Raw genomic sequence first — 17,908 nt, forward strand, 5'->3', positions numbered from 1 at the left:
GGTGGTCCTAAGCAAGACAGTTAAGGTCTGTCTTCTCAAAATGTAAGAAGAGTAGAAAAATGGGAGAGAAAGAAGTAATTATCAGACAGTAAAGTGTATGTGACATCTGGTGTGGGATTTGGGAGAGTCTAAGAAATATTGCTCAAAGTGTAGCGGCAACTTTGTGTCATGTGAAAAGCTAGGAACCGTTAGCTTGCTATTCTCCTGAACACTTACTCTGTCCCCAGTACAATAAATATGTCATGGAGAAGTAATATTTAAAATAATTATTTCAAGAAAAATGAACTGTAAGAATCTGTGTGGTTAGATGTTGGTTGAGTGTTGTGTGGGATGGAGGGCTTGGATATATAGATGAAAGAACACATGAGAGATTTAAACCTAACTTCAGCAATTGCTAATTTAAGGATCCTTGGAAACATTATTGGGTATTTGATATCATAATTGTATGAATGCTAATATTTGTTGCTTCTTTACCATGTGTCAAATCCTGCAGTTTAATAACTCAATCCATTTCTTTAAAGTTTTCATGTGATTTTTTTTTCCTTTTAGCAATTTCTATAGTAATGATCTAGAATATTTGCTTAATAAATTATGAATGGCTTTATTTCAACAATGAGGATATTCACTCATGGCAAGACTGGGAACTTTGATTTTGATTCTCTAGTCTTTAATATTTCTACTGTTTACCTAGATAAAGGCATAAGGAACACAACCACCATATGTTTAATTGATGTAGATCTGGGTGAAAGAGGTAATACAGTGATTTAAGAGTGATCTTTAAGATACTCTGCCCAGTCTACAATGGTGAATTTAAATCGATAAGTACAAAATTAAATACAATTTTATTATAATTTATTTTATCATTATTTTTTACTTGGAGTTACAATGCCTAATTGTTTCCCCAATTTTGTCACTTTCCACATTAAAAATGTTAATTTGGCATTTGTAACTGAGGAACCAAGAGACCATAGAAATGATATTTATGAAACTCCAAACTGAAGTGTCATACTAAGATGAATATTTTTAAAAGACAAATTTGATTACAAAATTATTAATTCTCACCTAGATCCAGGTTGTTAATAAATTATGTTGTTGGTAATTAAGAGAGATTTAAAGATATATTTTAGAGAGAACTTTTGGTAAACTATGAGTCCAAACATTCCCAAGTGCAAAGAGATATGGGTTCCTGACCCTTATCTCAAGCTTAGTAGGACTGGCTTCATCAGGACTGTGTAGAGAGTTTGATATGCTATGAAGTTGGGGTAATATAATGGACCTGTCTTTGTCCTGCTGGTAAATTCAAATGGGGAGAGGTGGGGTAGCTAGTTCTTCCACATCTGGAAGTAAATGGGTGATTTCATTAGGCTGAGGCTGTATTTCCCAGAGTTTGACTGGACAAAGGATACAGATGTGTTATAGAGACCAGCTATCAGTCATGTGACTAAGACAGGTCACCTTAGTGTATCTTGGATCGTGTCCAAGAGGGCTTCCCATAGTCTGGAAACCTTATCAAAGAGAAACCAAGGATAGCAGTGGATCCTTTAAGAGAGGAAATATGCCATCTGCATCAAGAAAAGCAAACATGACAGATAAGGGACAGTGTCTCTGAAGAGATCATAGGTGGTACAATGTTGCAGTGAAATCTTGGAATTTCTTCCACATTCCTGCATTCACACCCTGGTAACCCCTTCTCATGCTGACTCATATTTGGTCATGTGATCTGTTTTTGCCAGTGGGATAAAAGCAAACATCATAAGCAGCAATTTGAAAAGCACTTTTGCATTGGGGCTTACCTTCTCTTTTACTGCTTTTTGTACTTTGTCATGGGAAGAAGCTACACTATTGAAAGGTGAGGCACATGACCCAATCAAACCTGTTGTCTCTGATGACAGTCAACCCACCTGCAAACACACATATGGCTTTCTGAGGCTATTCAGCCCCAATGGAGCCACCATCTGACTTTTGACAGAACCCAGCCAAGATAAGAGAAGTCTGGTCCAATCAGCAGAATTACACAGCTGACCTGTTGACTCATGGGATATAATAAAGAGCTGCTGTTTTAAGGTAGTAAGTGTTGAGATGGTTTGCTACACAGAAAATATCACTGCTACACCATTAAAGTCCCCTATAAGAGAAAGGAAGCTTTAAAGCCAGGTCTACAAAGCTTAGAGTCAGTTGCTGACTGTAGCAGTTAAGTAAGAACTTTGCTGCCCCTTCTCTTATCTCTTTACTCTCTTCAATATTCACTTCACTTCCAGAGTGTTCAGAAATATCAAATATGAGCTGAATAAGTAGTGGAAAGATAAGGATTCATCCCTTCCACAGACTGCAAACCTGGCCGATAGAGGGAATATTTCATTTTAGATCAAATGGTAAGAGTTTTGACTATTATATAGGAGTGAACAAAATACCTTGACATTGTTTGAAACTTATAGTGACCTTTGGATTAATTTTTTTTTTTTTTTTTTTTTTTTTTTGAGACGGAGTGTCGCTCTGTCACCCAGACTGGACTGCAGTGGCGCGATCTCGGCTCACTGCAAGCTCCGCCTCCCGGGTTCACACCATTCTCCTGCCTTAGCCTCCCGAGTAGCTGGGACTACAGGCGCCCGCCACAACACTTAGCTAATTTTCTGTAGTTTTAGTAGAGATGGGGTTTCACCGTGTTAGCCAGGATGGTCTCGATCTCCTGACCTTGTGATCCACCCACCTCGGCCTCCCAAAGTGCTGGGATTACAGGCATGAGCCACCGCGCCCAGCCTGGATTAATATTATTTGTATTTAATCTAAGAATTATCTGCAAAGGCATGGAACTGCCTGTTTGTATCTAGTACCCAAGAAAGAACTCCCCCAATGCAGTTTAGGAAATAATGTTGCTTTATGATTATATCCAATGAAAGTTATTTTCTCAACATTCTGATTACTCATAGCATAAATTAGACACCTAGCAATTGTTTAATAGTTTTACTCTATGCATATAATGGGTAGAAACATAGTTTTAGAACTCTAAATCCCATGATTATTAATTATTGGAAAGATTTTTGAAAAATCTATCCTTCGAAATATAGCCTATGAGCATAGATTCTTTTGTGTTCTGTTTTGAAATATACTCTTACCTTCACCTGCTCTGGAATCAGTGGTTCTCAGAATGCTTTCTTCTTTTGCAGATTCACTGTCATCTTTGTCTGATATTACAACATAGTGACCACTCAACTATCCTCAATGGTATTTGACTACATGGATTCTGTAAAAAGGTGAAGCTTAAGAACACTATTTTTTTTCAAGTGCAATATACTGTAGTCATAAGATGAATGGGGTCTTGTCCATATATCTACATGAAATTTAGATAAAGCAAGCAATGTGAAGAACACATAATCTCACATTTTGTATGTCACACTATAAATTCTATACCAGGATGTACTTCATTTTTGCCCTGTTTTTCTCTACCAAAGGGAAACAAATGAGGAGAGTTCACCATATTTGTTTATTTATTTAACATTTGAAAATCATAATCACAGAGTTGAACTTCATATTCCTTGGTGTGCTTCATGTAGCACACCCAAGATAGAGGTGAGTGGTGGCTTTTTTATAGGAGAAATTACAAAGCTTTTTTTCCTACATCTGAAAACCCACATCTGAAGTTTTAAAATGTGTGCCTCTCTAAAAGATACAATTGCTTTGTCCTCACCTGTGTGATGAGGTTAGATGTTGCCATTCTGTGAAAAGCAAAACCTCATACCAGATGTATTTTGAATGAATCCTTGATTCACAATGGAAGTTGCTCACAGCTAAAATGAAATATGTGTTGCCTTCTCTCTAGTTTGTTTTCTCAGATTTCTAAACACAAAGACAAAAAAGGACAGAAAACACTTTTTATTTGCTATAACCTTGAGAATCAGTCCTAAGAGTTAAATGTCAAATTGTTGAATTACTTGCTCTTATTATCCTCTAACTATTCCATATTCTTTTAATTGACTCAGTGTTGTAAAGATAAACGCCTTGGGTTACGCATAACACAGAACACAGCACAACATAATGCAATTTCATAAAGGATCTTCTGTAATTGCTTATCACACGTGGCTGTGCATGACAGATAGAAACAATAAAAGAACAAATGGAAAATATTAGGCCAAACCTTATTACTGAGATAATATTTGAAACAATCTTGAAATACTTTTTGATACACATTGTCCATATGTAAGCCTTGTGAATGATTGCAGTTTCTCAAATCTATCTGGTTGTATATTGGAAATGGTGGGGAGCAACTAGTAAAGGGGCTAACTTTGCAAATAAGAATTCTGAGTGTTACAAGAAGACAAGCAACTGATTTAAAATAAAAGTTTGTATTCAAGGAATAAGAGCTCATTATATTGTCAGTAGCCCCATCATTCATTAAAAACAGCGAAGTATCAATGTTGACTCTGTGTTTAATATGAGGCATGACAAAATTTTCCTCATGAAAGGGATGCTGACCTTTTGAATCCAAGCAAGTACACAGATAACTTAATATCATTTTGCTATAACAAAAGTTTGAAGAGAAGTGATAAAATATTCATTTAGTTTGATTTGAGAACCTGAAGTTTTCAGTTATTCACTTATCAATTAAGTGTTTTATCTAAAATAATCTCATAAAAACCTGGGAATATTTTATTGATGTTTATTATTTCTCTCATTACATGTCAACTTCTGAGGATTTCCTGTCTTCAGAAATCATGTGAGGCATCTTAGTGATGACATAATTGATGTCTTTGAGTTGACAAATGATAAAAGTGGGGCAGGAAAGTAAAATGACTTACATGAAACTGATATAAGATGAATTCATGACAGCATCTGTGTAGAACCAAGGGTATTGTACTTTCTCGAGGTCTTCAAATGTTTCATAAAGATTAAAATATCTGAGGGCATGCCTGCAGGGAGTAGAGGGACATGATTTGAATAAGATTTCCATGAGTTTAAAATTTCCTCCATATTTCTATTTGTAAACATACAAACTTATGAACACTTTATGGTCTAATTAGTCATGTTCATTTCTCAATAAAATTTATTTTTAAATTCCCTTGAAGGACGCTCACACATACATAGTATTTTCTGTTTTATTATCTAGGTGGTCTGGCAATTAAATTATTTATATCAGAACACTGAGTTAAACTGAAAAGAGATGACACTGAATTTCAATTTCATATTTGGGGGAATGCATCTCCTCTTGCTCATAACATTTCAAAATTAAGACATACATAAGCATATAATATCGCACAGTTGTTTTTCACTGCTTTATATATTATGTCAGTGTAATTTTTTATTAAAAATAAGCAGAATACTACCACCACAAAGATTATTGTTAAGCTATGCAGTTGGTGGAAATTCAATAAATATATTTGATAAGAAAATAAATGATTTGCATCGTATGAACATTCAAAATGGTAAGTGATAATTATTTCAATTTTATTTTTTCAGAAGAACATGCAACAAAGGATTATTCAATCCCAAAAACTATGTTCTTTACTTCATTGTAATTTAAACATGTGGATAAACTCAGTTACAAAAACTTATTGATTAGATACTATATTCTTAAAGACTATTTTTTATAGCAGCTTTGTGTTCACAGTAAAATCGAGGGGAAGGTACAAAAATTTCTTATTATACCCCTTGCTCCCACACACACATAGACTCTCCTATTACCAACATCCTTCACCAGACAGGCACATTTGTTACAAATGGTGAAAGTACAATGACAAATCACTATCACTCAAGGTACATCATTTACATTAGGGCTCACTCTTTTTTTGTTTGTTGTTTTTTCGTTTTTGTTTTTGTTTCTGTTTTTGAGATGGAGTCTAACTCTGTCACCCAGGCTGGAATGCAGTGGTGCCATCTCAGCTCACTGCAACCTCTGCCTCCCGGGTTCAAGTGACTCTCCTGCCTCAGCCTCCCAAGTAGCTGGGATTACAGGCACGCCCTACCACACCTGGCTAATTTTTGTATTTTTAGCAGAGATGCGGATTCACCATGTTGGCCAGGCTGGTCTCAAACTCCTGACCTCAAGTGATCTGCCCGTCTCAGTCTCCCATGGTGCTGGGATTACAATTATGAGCCACAACGTCCTGCCAAGGCTCAATCTTGGTGTTAAACATTGTATGGATTTTGCCAAATATATAGTAACACTTATCCACCATTATAATACCACACAGAGGAGTTTCACTGCCCTAAAAATTCTCTATGCTCTATTTATTTAACCCTCCCTTTCCTCCAACCTCTGTTCATTTTACTATCTCCATAGTTTTGTTTTTCCCAGAATGTCATATAATTGGAATCACAGTAAATATGCAGCCTTTCAAATTGACTTCCATCATTAGTAATATGAATTTATTAATAAGATTCTTCTATGTTTTTCATGGCTTATTAGCTCACTTCTATTAAATATTTGATAATATTTTACTTTCTGGATGTACCATAGTTTATTTATCCATTCTGCTACTGAAGGACATCTTGTTTGCTTCCAAGTTTTGGCAATTACTAATAAAGCTACTACAAATATTTGTGTGCAGTTTTTTTTTTTTTTTTGCATGAACATGCTGCAACTCTTTTGGGTAAATACTAAGAAGTGTGATTGCTGGACTGTATAGTATGAGTATGTTTAGTTTTGTAAGAAACTGCCAAACTGTCTTCCAAAGAGGCTGTACCATTTTCCATTTCCATAGCAATGAATGAGAATTCCTTTTTCTCTCCACATCCTTACCAACATTTGTGTTTTCAGTGTTCTGGATTTGGGCCATTCTGATAGGTATGTAGTATTAGTGCAGTTTTTCATTATTTAAGTACAAGACATTTTCCTTGTATCTGTCCCTTTCTATTTGTAACATCACCACCTATTTTCAACACTTATATTCCTTGTGTGGCTATTACATTTAACATTTTATGTATCATTCACCAACATCACTGACTCTTTTTATAGAACATTATTATATGAGTATTCTTAACATAGCCTTCCTACACTTGTAAAGTAAATTTCAATTTCCTTGCACTGACATTCAGATGTTGCTCTCATGTGATTTTGTTTCTCAATATTTCTTGCATGGTATTCTTTACCAATATGTACGCTAATTTTTAAACCACCAGTATCCTGGAGAAACAACTCTGTTTTCTTCCCTTTTGTGATCTGCTATAGCATTGTTCTTTGCCCTTTTACACATTATTACAATAAGCCCAGTTTCCACTTGTTTTCCAGAGGTTTTCTTGGTTATTTCATTCACGCAACTCTTTTTCCCCTGGAGAGACTTTATATATTCATCATGTACTAAAGGCCAAGTTCTGCCTTAGTCTTGGCAGCCCCTTCCTTCAGGATATATTTGGTTGAATGTGGGAAGTGCAATTAAATATATTATAGGAATACAGGCAATGGTAGAAATCTAAACTAATTTTAGTTTTAGAGTATAATGGAGGAGCTGCTAACCTAACAATGTGAGAGAAGGAGTATCCTGGAGATAGGGACCTACTTTGACTCTTGAAAGACTGGGAGTTTGTCATGTATAAATAAGAAAGGTTTTCAGTGAACATCACCGCCAAGGCTTGGAAGTACAACCATGTACTGTGCATATTGTTTATTAGGCACTAAACATAGACACTTTTCATTTATTCAAGAAATATTTGTTGAGTACTTTTAAATACTGTTAGAAAACTTCTAGACATGGGAAATGGAGTTCTCGGTGAACTTGAAGATTTTTTTGGTCACATAAAGTTTTTTTTTTTTTTTTTTTTTTTTTTTTGAGACGCAGCCTCACTGTCACCCAGGATGGAGTGCAGTGGCGTGGTCTCGGCTCACTGCAGGCTCTGCCTCCCGGGTTCACGCCATTCTCCTGCCTCAGCTTCCCGAGTAGCTGGGACTACAGGAGACCGTCACCAAGCCCGGCTACTTTTTTGTATTTTTAGCAGAGACGGGGTTTCACCGTGTTAGCCAGGATGGACCGGATCTCCTAACCTCGTGATCCGCCTGCCTCGGCCTCCAGAAGTTCTGGGATTACAGGCGTGAGCCACCGCGCCCGGCCGTCACATAAAGTTTTTACGGTAATGTACCTTTAAAATGGACTAATTTGGTAGCTTAATAATGTTAATCGACACCTGAATGTTTTACATCCTCCGGCCATGTCATCTCTACTTAGCTCCCCTAATGAACTCAGGAAGGATTCAGAAACAGTACTGTTTCTTTTTATGCATCACATTTTAAGAGCAAGGAAAGCTATCCTGGAAATTTCCAAGTAGATTTCCAAGTCTTCTCAGACAGAACGTTTTGGATACCTGGCCTAAGCCAATCATTTACAAAAGGAATTGGCTCATAACAATCAGCTTAAATCAAGGAAAACTTACTTCAGGAGTTGAAATGAGAAATATGGTCCCGGAGTCGTACATGGGTATCATGCACACCTGAATCAAACAGGGGCTCTGTCAATCAGCATATGTGAGAAATGGGTGCCAGATAGCTGACTGTTGATATCTGTAACAACCAGTTGTTTACTAGTCACTGTGCTTGATGTTAGGAAGGCCATGGAGAGCAAAATACATAATCTCTGACCTCAGGGAGCTGAGGAAATGTTGAGTAAGGTATTATTAAATAATCACACAGGTAGTTAATAAACAACAATATCTTTAAAAAGAAACATGTACAGGGAGAGAAGAAAGCATTTAATATGGTGAACTTTATTTATTATGAGGTGTCAAGGAAGAATTCTATGAGGAAATACATTTGAGCCATAATCTGAAGTTAAGTCAGAATAAAGCAAGCAAAGGGTAGATAATTTAAGGGAAAGTATAATCCTAGTAAAGGGAACAGCATGTGCATAAGATGTGACACTAGTTGTACCTTCAGAAATGAAAACAATTCTGTGATCAGAGAATAGAGAGAATGCAAAAATGGGATAGGAGAAAAGGCTGGGCAAGATAGAAGAGACTACCCTGTTTGCAATGTCCAGCTTAGCCTTAAGAGAAACGAGAAGACACAGAGAAATTGAAAGCAGGAGAATATCATAATGTGGGATAAATGAGCCTTCCAAAATGCTATAAAGCTGGCATAAAGATAATATTCAGGAAAACCCTGAAACTAGGAATCAGTTGTTAACCCTAGAACTAGGAATCAGTTGTTAACTATGGGTAGGTTTCAAGAACCAGGAAGCTTGATATTTATAAATTAAATCTCAAAAATTATTAGTGAAAACATCCTAGAATGGTGAGAATGGTGATATAATTCTCAAATACAAAAAGGCAAGGATAAGGAAGATAACAAACTTTCAGAATCTCCCAGAAACTTATTTTGTCCAGGTAAATTGGATTGTTAGTCTAATCTTTCAGTAGAGGAAAAAACAGAGTATGTGTGATCTCTTGAAGTTAAAATATAAATCTTTTGTCATGCTGCAGCCTTGATTTCTTCTCTTTGTTATACTTTTTTATTCCCATCAATTATGAAGTAATGTTAAACAATCATCCAAATATTTATTGAATTCATCCACATTTCTGTGGCTCAACTCACACTATGGTTATCCGTCCCTTATCTCAAAATTGGATATTTGTATTGAATCTCTTTGCTGGTGTTTGTTCTTGAATTCTTAGCTGTAAAAGAAAAGAAAGATCCTCCACTTATACCCCAAAGTACAATGACTCAAGCACAACGAAAGCATTCTATCAATAAAAATCCAAGTTGAGTGTTCTTGATTTGCAAGCAGCTATTTTTCATGCAGCAGTTTGGGGGCCCAGCCTCTTTCCATATTGTGGCTCCACAATGGTATTTACCTCCAGCCAGCAAGAAGAGAAGAACTCGGATGATTCTTAAATGCCTTGTCCCATTAGCAGCTCGTATAGTTTCCACTCACATTCTATTTGAAAAAAATAAAATAAAATGGTCACTTCCCTGAATCAAGTGAAGGAAGCCTGGAAAATAATGTAGCACTGTTCTTAGAAGAAAGCTTTTTTGTTGTGTGTTATCAGCTGACAAACTCTGCCACATTTGTTTCTAATCTTGCTGTAATCCAAATTGTTCTCCAAACTATACACATGATAATTAAAACAGTTTATTTAATATTTCTTTGTTTAAAGACTTAAAGGTATGCACTGATTTTAGAATGAAGTTCACTCCTTTTCATAGATGCTTATGTGTAATATTTACCTCAGCCCCTTCTAAATTTACAACCCCATTTGCTGCTAGTTTTCTCTTAAGATTATATTGCAAAATTACTAAACTTCCATCTGTTGTCTAGAACATGCTGCATTATTTTGCCTTGAAGCTCTGAAACTTGATCTTCTCTCTGCCAGTAACACTATCTTTGTTCATTCACTTCCCCAACTCCTGCATACACTTAAAGTCTCAGTGTAAATTCCATAGGCCCAGAGTGCCCATCTCTGTCCCAGACCAAATAAGCACCCCTGCATTTATTCCTGTAATGTTTTGTAGTTCTGTTTCATAAAATCTCATCATACTTCAATTGATGATTTATTTAATGTCTATTTCCTTAACAAAGTTTTGACCTTTTAGGCAAAATTTGTAACTCTTGCACACTAAAGACTCATTTTTAATTATAGTCAGTTTTCTTATAATGCTGGTTTTAAAAATGAAAATTGGTTCTAAGATAATTGATATTTTAGGAAAAAAAACATAGTAGAAATACTGCATTTGCTTATATTTGACTTTGTCCATTAGAAATACTGGATAAATGAACAAAATAGTACTCAACTGAACTGAGCTGTGGAGGACCACAAAAAATGCACACATATACATAACTCAAGCATCTCCCAGATACCTTGGTGTACTGTGTTTGGTATGAGCCACAGTCAATCACATCTGTGATTAAAACTTTCTGTCAGATTTCTAATAATCCTCTTGCTACACCTTTACAATAAGCCCCAGACTGACACCTATTTCCACAAGCAAGTTTCCCGTGGTTTTAAAGAAACATGGAATATTATTGTAGTATTGTAGCACGTAGGAAATCATATGACATGTTGAAGAGAACTGAGGATAAATGAAAGAGCATTGTTAATCATTTAACATTTGTAAAATGTTGCTACTGTTTCTTTTGTCCTTCCTTCCTTCTTCCTTTCCCTTTCCATCTCCCTATTTCTTTTTCTTTCTTTCTTTTCTTTTTCTTTCTTTCTTTCTTTCTTTCTTTCTTTCTTTCTTTCTTTCTTTCTTTCTTTTCTTTCTTTCTTTCTTTCTTTCTTTCTTTCTTTCTTTCTTTCTTTCTTTTTCTTTCTTTCTTTTTTATTTTCCCTCCCTCCCTCCCTCCCTCCCTTCCTTCCTTCCTTTCTCTTTCTCTCTTTCTCTTTCCTGCTTTTTTTTTTTTCTTTTTGAGACAGCCTCCTCCCTCTTGTTACCTAGGCTGAAGTGCAGTGGCATGATCTCAGCTCACTGTTGCCTCTGCCTCCTGGATTCAAACGATTCTCCCCTCTCAGCCTCTCCAGTAGCTGGGACCACAGGCACACACCACCATGTCTGGCTAATTTTTGCGCTTTTAGTAGAGAGGGCATTTCACCATGTTGGCCAGATTGGTCTCAAACTCCTGACCTCAGGTGATCCACCCACCTCGGCCTCCCAAAGTACTGGGATTACAGGCATTAGCCACCATGCCCCAATTATTGCTACCATTTCTATTAGGTTATTATCTTCTATTTATTTATTACATTATTTTGACTATTGTGTTCTATTATAAACTGAATGTTTGTGCCCCTCCCCCCATTTGTATGTTGAAATCTAGTACCCATCCTGATGTTATTTGGAGGCTGGGCCTCTGAGAGGTAATTACATTGTGAGCTTTCATGAATAGAATTAGAGTCCTTGGAAGAGGAGGTCAGAGAGTTAACTTACTCTCTTTCTACCCTGTGTGGACACAGCAAGAAGAAAACTATCTGTAAACCAGGAAAAGACCCCTCACCAAGAAGCCAACACTTCTGGCACCCTGATCTCAGACTTTTAACCTCCATAACTGTAAGAAAGAAATATTTGTTGTTTAAGCCACTCGGTCTATGATAATTCCTTATGTTGGCCCAAACTGACTAAGGCATGCTCTTGATTCCATCTTTCCCCATATACCCTATTGTTTTTATTGTGTGTGTGACTTTGTATAACACAGTGATTTTTAGGAAATCATATGACATGTTAAAGATAACTGAGGATAAATGAAAGAGCAATTGTGTGAAGCTAATTAGGGACTTGGTTATTTGGATCAAAGCTTGAAATGACAGCAGTCTGCCATCCTAGATAGTACCTGAGCTCCTAGGACTGCCGGATTATGCTACCCTCAGACATCCATAAGGTTGTTCTCAGAATACCAGTGAAGAAACCAATCCTTCCTCTTCATATCCCAGTGTCAGGTCAAAGGGGGGAAGGAAGCTATGGACCTGTGTGAGTGGAAGCTCTTTCAGGATCACCACTGTCATTGAAGGGAAAGGGAGTGAGTCTTTGTATGTCTGTAACTAGGCACACTTCACATGAGTTCTGCTTCATGCAGTCTTTCAGATAACAGTCCTGAGAATATCCAGACTCCTTGTAGCTTTTCCTAGCCATTTGAGATTTTTAGCCGTCATTTATTTCTTCTAAGATTTTATCCATCATTTCACTTCCATTAGCCTCAGTTTTCTTATCTACAAAAAGATATGATTGAAGCAGCTCATCAATAAGCTTTCCTTTTCTTATAAAAGATTTTCATTTACAGTCTAGCCCTCATTTTACCTGCACCATACCCAAGCATCAAGGTTAAAAGGAAATGGAAGTGTGAATTGAAAAGTCTCTGCTGGCAGCATATTAGATTCCTAACCATAAAAGTGATTATGCCTCATGCTGTTTGTCAGCCTTTCACTTACCCATACATACCTATAGATCTGTCTTTGTGGTAATCAATCCTTCTCAGAACATAAAATAGCACAAGATGTCTTTTAATCTTAGGAATGTAAGGAGTAGGATTCTAAAGCCCCCAATACAAGTGGGAATAGGCCACACCTCTGTAAGTATTAGCTGGAGTGGTGAAACAGTCAGAACATTTCCTGGTGTTGGACAGTGGAACTGCTGTTTCTCACTATGGATGTCATCAAATGTGAGTAAAAAGAAAGGCATCATTGTGCTTTTGGTCTAAAAGAAAGGAAGATGAAATGATGTCAGAACTTACTGTCAAAACATTTAGTATAGATCACTGGGGTTACATTTTAAGGAAAAACAAGCCCTATTTGCAAGGAGAAAAACATATCTAATTTGAAAATGATGTAAAACTACTTGTATCACAAAACAGACATCTTACTGCAAACTTAATGAGGCCAAGGTCACATTGATATATTCTGATTTCTAATCTTTAAATGTAATATTCTTTGTAGAAAGAAATCTGTGCAGAGATTTTAAAAATTGAATTATTTCTAGTGTTTTTTTGTTTGTTTGTTTTCTGTTTGCTTAAATTTTCTCAGATTATGCATGAAGACATTGAGTTCAAATGATGGTACAAATTTTTGTGTCAGGGTGTAAAATTTCAAGTAATTAAAAAAGAAATGGAAAGCAGCAAATGAACTCTTCCTTAGCATTATTAAAAGTCTACAGTAAAAGACCCAACAAAGGAGAAAGAAAAGTAGAGAGACAAAGAAAGAATTAAATTTAAAAAATCCACAGATATAGCCACATCGTTGTCAAGCTTACTCCTGAAATGAGATCTGACATGCCAATATCAATTGGGAAAGATAAAGGTAATTTCAGTGTCTCTAAACATTTAGAGGAGCTACCAGAACAAAATCAGTGAGATCTATATCAACAATGTGGTTACAGCACTGGGAATGCATTGTGGGATTTTTTTTTTCAATAAGTTGATCTAAACAAGCCTGGCCAAGCTATTCACAGTCTCTGTTACATGAGTGTCACTTTGCAAAGTAGATCACACACTTGGAAGTGTTACCCTCCAAATACATTTTACATGTGGATTATGATTTAAAATTTTGTTTTCTGTGATCTAAAAAAAGTGAATCATAATAGACTGTCAAAGAAAAAAATGAAGATGGAAATATACTATCATTCAGAAAGTAGTTACAGTCAAAATTTAGCCAGTTCCACTGTGAAAATTTAGTTTTTCTCTTTAACTTTTTCTCCTTTTTTCGTTATTAGTTTTAAATATAGTTTACGATCAGCTAACTCTGATTTCATTTGTTCCTCTTACTTTTTCTCAAGGGGCAGGAATACCTTCCAAGCAGGTCTGTAGTTAACCTGATCATTTTTAAACTTTCAGCACGTTTAAATGAATGTTTCACAAATCAAATTTCTGAAGCTCAAGCTGCAACTTTCACTGTCTTTCTATGTAGCATTTGTAACAGTCATGGTACAAAGAAAAGAAGAACCAAGATGAAGGGTATAGAATAAATGATTTACAAAAGTTAGACTTTAAGCAACCATGGGAGTTGATGGGACATTTTTGGCTGGCTAATGCCCCTGTGTCTAGCATTGAATCTAAAGTCATTATAGCTTGGCCAGACAGTAATTAAAAATAAAATCTGGATATGAAAAAGATTAGTAGCAAATTGGAACCCAAAAGGATGAAATATCTGTCTTCTCCCACCTCTTACTTTGAAGCTATTGGAGACTTGTTAAGAAAGCTGCTGTCTTTCACCACAGAGCTACATGTGCACTTGGCTTAGGACTCAGAGACTTTGAAGAAGATTTGCAGGAGCTAGAGGTCCAGATGTTACGAGCAGCAAGGTGAGCTCTAGATCAGTGACAACAACATTCTAAAGCTATTGTGGTATCATGCACAGGTTTCAGAGTATAAAAGTGTACAGCTGGTGATTCTCTTATGCCTTTTGGAAAGCAATCAAATGTGTCTTGTAACAATACTAACAGAAAACTACACAATAAAGACAACTAGGGAAAACGTAGTCCTAGCTTAGGTAACCTGATAAAATGCAAATTCACTAAAATCTACTCTTTGGCAAAATTTAACCCACACAGTTTTCTTTAAGCAAATAACTTCTAAATAAAGACAAGAACAAACCATGCTTTTGCCTAATATGTGAAAAGACTCCTCGTACAACTGAAAACTTGCCAACCATGCTCCCCAAAAGAGGTTGCTGCTTTTCAAAAATAAGTTATTCTTTTAAATTAGTCATATTGTTTTGTATATTAAAACTTAAACACTGAAATTATAAAAAAATCCTACTACTAACACATACAATGTTATATGGTAGGGGAATAGGAGAGGGAAATACATCGATACATGTATACACAGACAATATGAAAGTGAAAAACAAATGTTTATAATTATTGCAGTGCATATTTCTCTAACTGGTCAGGGCCAAAGTTCTTCCACTAGCCATTCCATATTCTTCTGGATAGTCATCATTTCCTGTAGGGTGTGTTGTCCCGAAACTTCATTTCTAAATGGTCTGGGTCATTTGCAGTTCTGTCCCATCAGATTAGCTGTCTGTTGACTCTAATCAGCAAGGATACGAGCTCTAAGAGGCATTTCATGAGATCTCCTTCATTTCAGACTTGACCATTCTCACCCATATTGTGCAGCAGCACCCCAATACCTCCTGAGAGTCACAATAAATTACCTGTCCCTAAGGTTCTTTTTTCCCTGATGGTTCACTAGCATTAGGGCACAAAACATCTATGTGAAATTTCAACTCTAAGCTTAACAAAACTATTGGTTTATCTTTTGGAAGAATCCTTTTCCTTTAGAAACAGGAATAAGAAGACCATCAGAGTCCACAGTTGCAGGGATGGGAAGCAAACCTTTCTGGATCACAAGGGTGGGTAAGAAACGACACTTCACTGTTCACCTTTTCACTTCTGGACTTGTGAATTCTGGCTATGGTAAAAACATAACCATAGAGTAATCACTGATTTAAAGTTTACACTTTAGCCTGAGTAACATTACCACAGTGTCCCAGCATAGACTTCAGTAGGACATTTTACTGTTCTGTCAGGAAAGCTATTTCAAGGTGATGAGCAAAATGGTAAGATAAGTGAATGCCATGAATATACGCAAATTTCTTCCTTTCACTTTCTTTGAAACACTGTTTGAATTCCATGAGTGAGGAATTCTGTAAGTTCATAGATTTTGGCAAAAGCATCATGAACAAGAAAGGCAGATACAGATATTAAGTGTCTGTCTCAGTGAGAAAAAAAGGTGTTGCTCCTTCCATGATAGAAATGGTCCAATGCAATCAACATGACATATGACACCTTACTATTCTCTTTTAGGGAATGGAGCTATAATGAGATCTCAATGTCAGTTTCTACTTTTGGCATGTTGGCCACTTGGCAATAGTTATAGTGAGATAACCTTTAGAAAATAGAAGACCATAGTGTTGAGCCATACTTAAGCTCTGTCTCAATGGCATGAGCACTTTATTCGTGAGTTCATTGGGAAATGACTGGGTTGGCTGGAGTAAGAAGCTAGCATGGCATCCACGCACTGGGTTTCCTTGTTCACATACTTATTAAAATTATCCTCTGATAAGAGATTACTGTTTGGTGAGCATTCACTTGGGGTACAAACATCTTCATACTCTGTAACCATTCAGAAAGCTCTATTTACATACACATATATTCTCTAGTCATCCTTGTCACCAGTTGTCAATTACCCTTCATTCAATCTTTGAACATTTAGCAAAGTTCTTAGCCACTGCTTGCAAGTATATCTGGGGATCCATAACTCTCACAAAGATATATTAAAGACAAAATAACCAACTGAGCACATTTCTTGGAGTTCTGCCTATGGGAGGGGTTTGCCATCATCATGACCCTTCAGGGCTATCATGTAGTTGTACCGCAAGGCTGCCAACATCTATTTTTGCATAGCACACATTTTTATCTATAAACTGGGGTTGAACATTTTTTTTCCTCAGTCAACTGAGAATAGGAAACTACCTGAGAACTCATAGTGCAGGCTAAAATGTAGAAGGCAATGTAGCAGTGCTGTAGACTCATTTCATATAGATTTAAGACAAAACTCCCATGATGGTTGACCTCCATAAGCTCCTACTATGACTGGTAAACCGCAGTGAAATTTTTGATCTTTAGGAATTAATATCAGTGCAGATCTTGTGTTTGGTAATTATTCTAAATTCTGACAATTTCCCTACTCCAATGCAAAGACTCTGGGAAATGTCTTCAGAGGTCACATAAGGGAAAGTCAGGAGGAAGGATAAAACATTTTGGCTTTGTAGCATTATACATCCTCTAAGGGAACAAACCACCACAAACCACCCTTTTGCTCAAAGTGCTCTGGGCCAGTGAAATGGCATAATCAGGGAATTGATTGAGGAACCAAACCTATACATGATAATTCAAGTCAGACTTCTGCTCACCAGACCTAGAGCTATTCAACTAACAAAAATCAGAAATATCTTTAATAGGCCATCCATATAGGGCAACATGACCCAATAGTCAATGCCAAATATGTCTTCAGATAAGACTTTTCGGATTACTGCAACTATGTGTCCATTAACAGCACCTATGTGTCTTTGATAATTTGAAGCTCTCGCTTGGCTGTAGCCACCTTGATATCTCATTTTCTCTATTGCATAAAAGGACCTTTCCCACGATGGTGGCATTTCTCATTTTCATTTGTAGATCACAGGGAACAAATACAACAATATTCGTCAAGAATAAAGAGCCTTAACACAAATCTTCAAACCTCCCCTCATGAATGTTCTGATGACCTTTATGAAGGAGGAGTATCTTCTCTAATAGACTCTTCAAGAGAATATATTGAGAGGACAGCAGGCAACTTTTACGTAATAAATCCAGTCTTTCATTTAAATTTCCCTATATCTTTGGACAACTTCCTCTATTGTACACCCAGAAAGTTCTGGCATTTCAGTTTTCCTATGCAGACTTCATTTGGATCCATATACCAGTCAGCAGTAAACTTTGGAACCTCTCCTTGCCATTTGAGCT

The 17,908-nt window shown here is 36.5% G+C and overlaps 1 long non-coding RNA gene across 13 annotated transcripts in view; it reads right to left on the bottom strand.

Annotated features, from left to right (window-relative positions):
- Positions 1-17,908, bottom strand: part of LOC117974878 (uncharacterized) — a 172,625-nt gene that overhangs the window by 74,761 nt on the left and 79,956 nt on the right. For 6 of the 13 annotated variants that reach the window (XR_008626046.2, XR_008626041.2, XR_008626047.2 and 3 more), the window contains exons 3-6: positions 9,775-9,857; positions 9,515-9,594; positions 4,794-4,904; positions 3,686-3,834 (exon numbers count right to left, since the gene is read on the bottom strand). This is a non-coding gene — a long non-coding RNA (uncharacterized LOC117974878). The other 7 variants (XR_008626039.2, XR_008626053.2, XR_004665036.3 and 4 more) reach the window with 5 other exon arrangements.

This window comes from Pan paniscus, chromosome 1 (assembly GCF_029289425.2).
Source record: "Pan paniscus chromosome 1, NHGRI_mPanPan1-v2.0_pri, whole genome shotgun sequence".
NCBI lineage: Eukaryota > Metazoa > Chordata > Mammalia > Primates > Hominidae > Pan > Pan paniscus.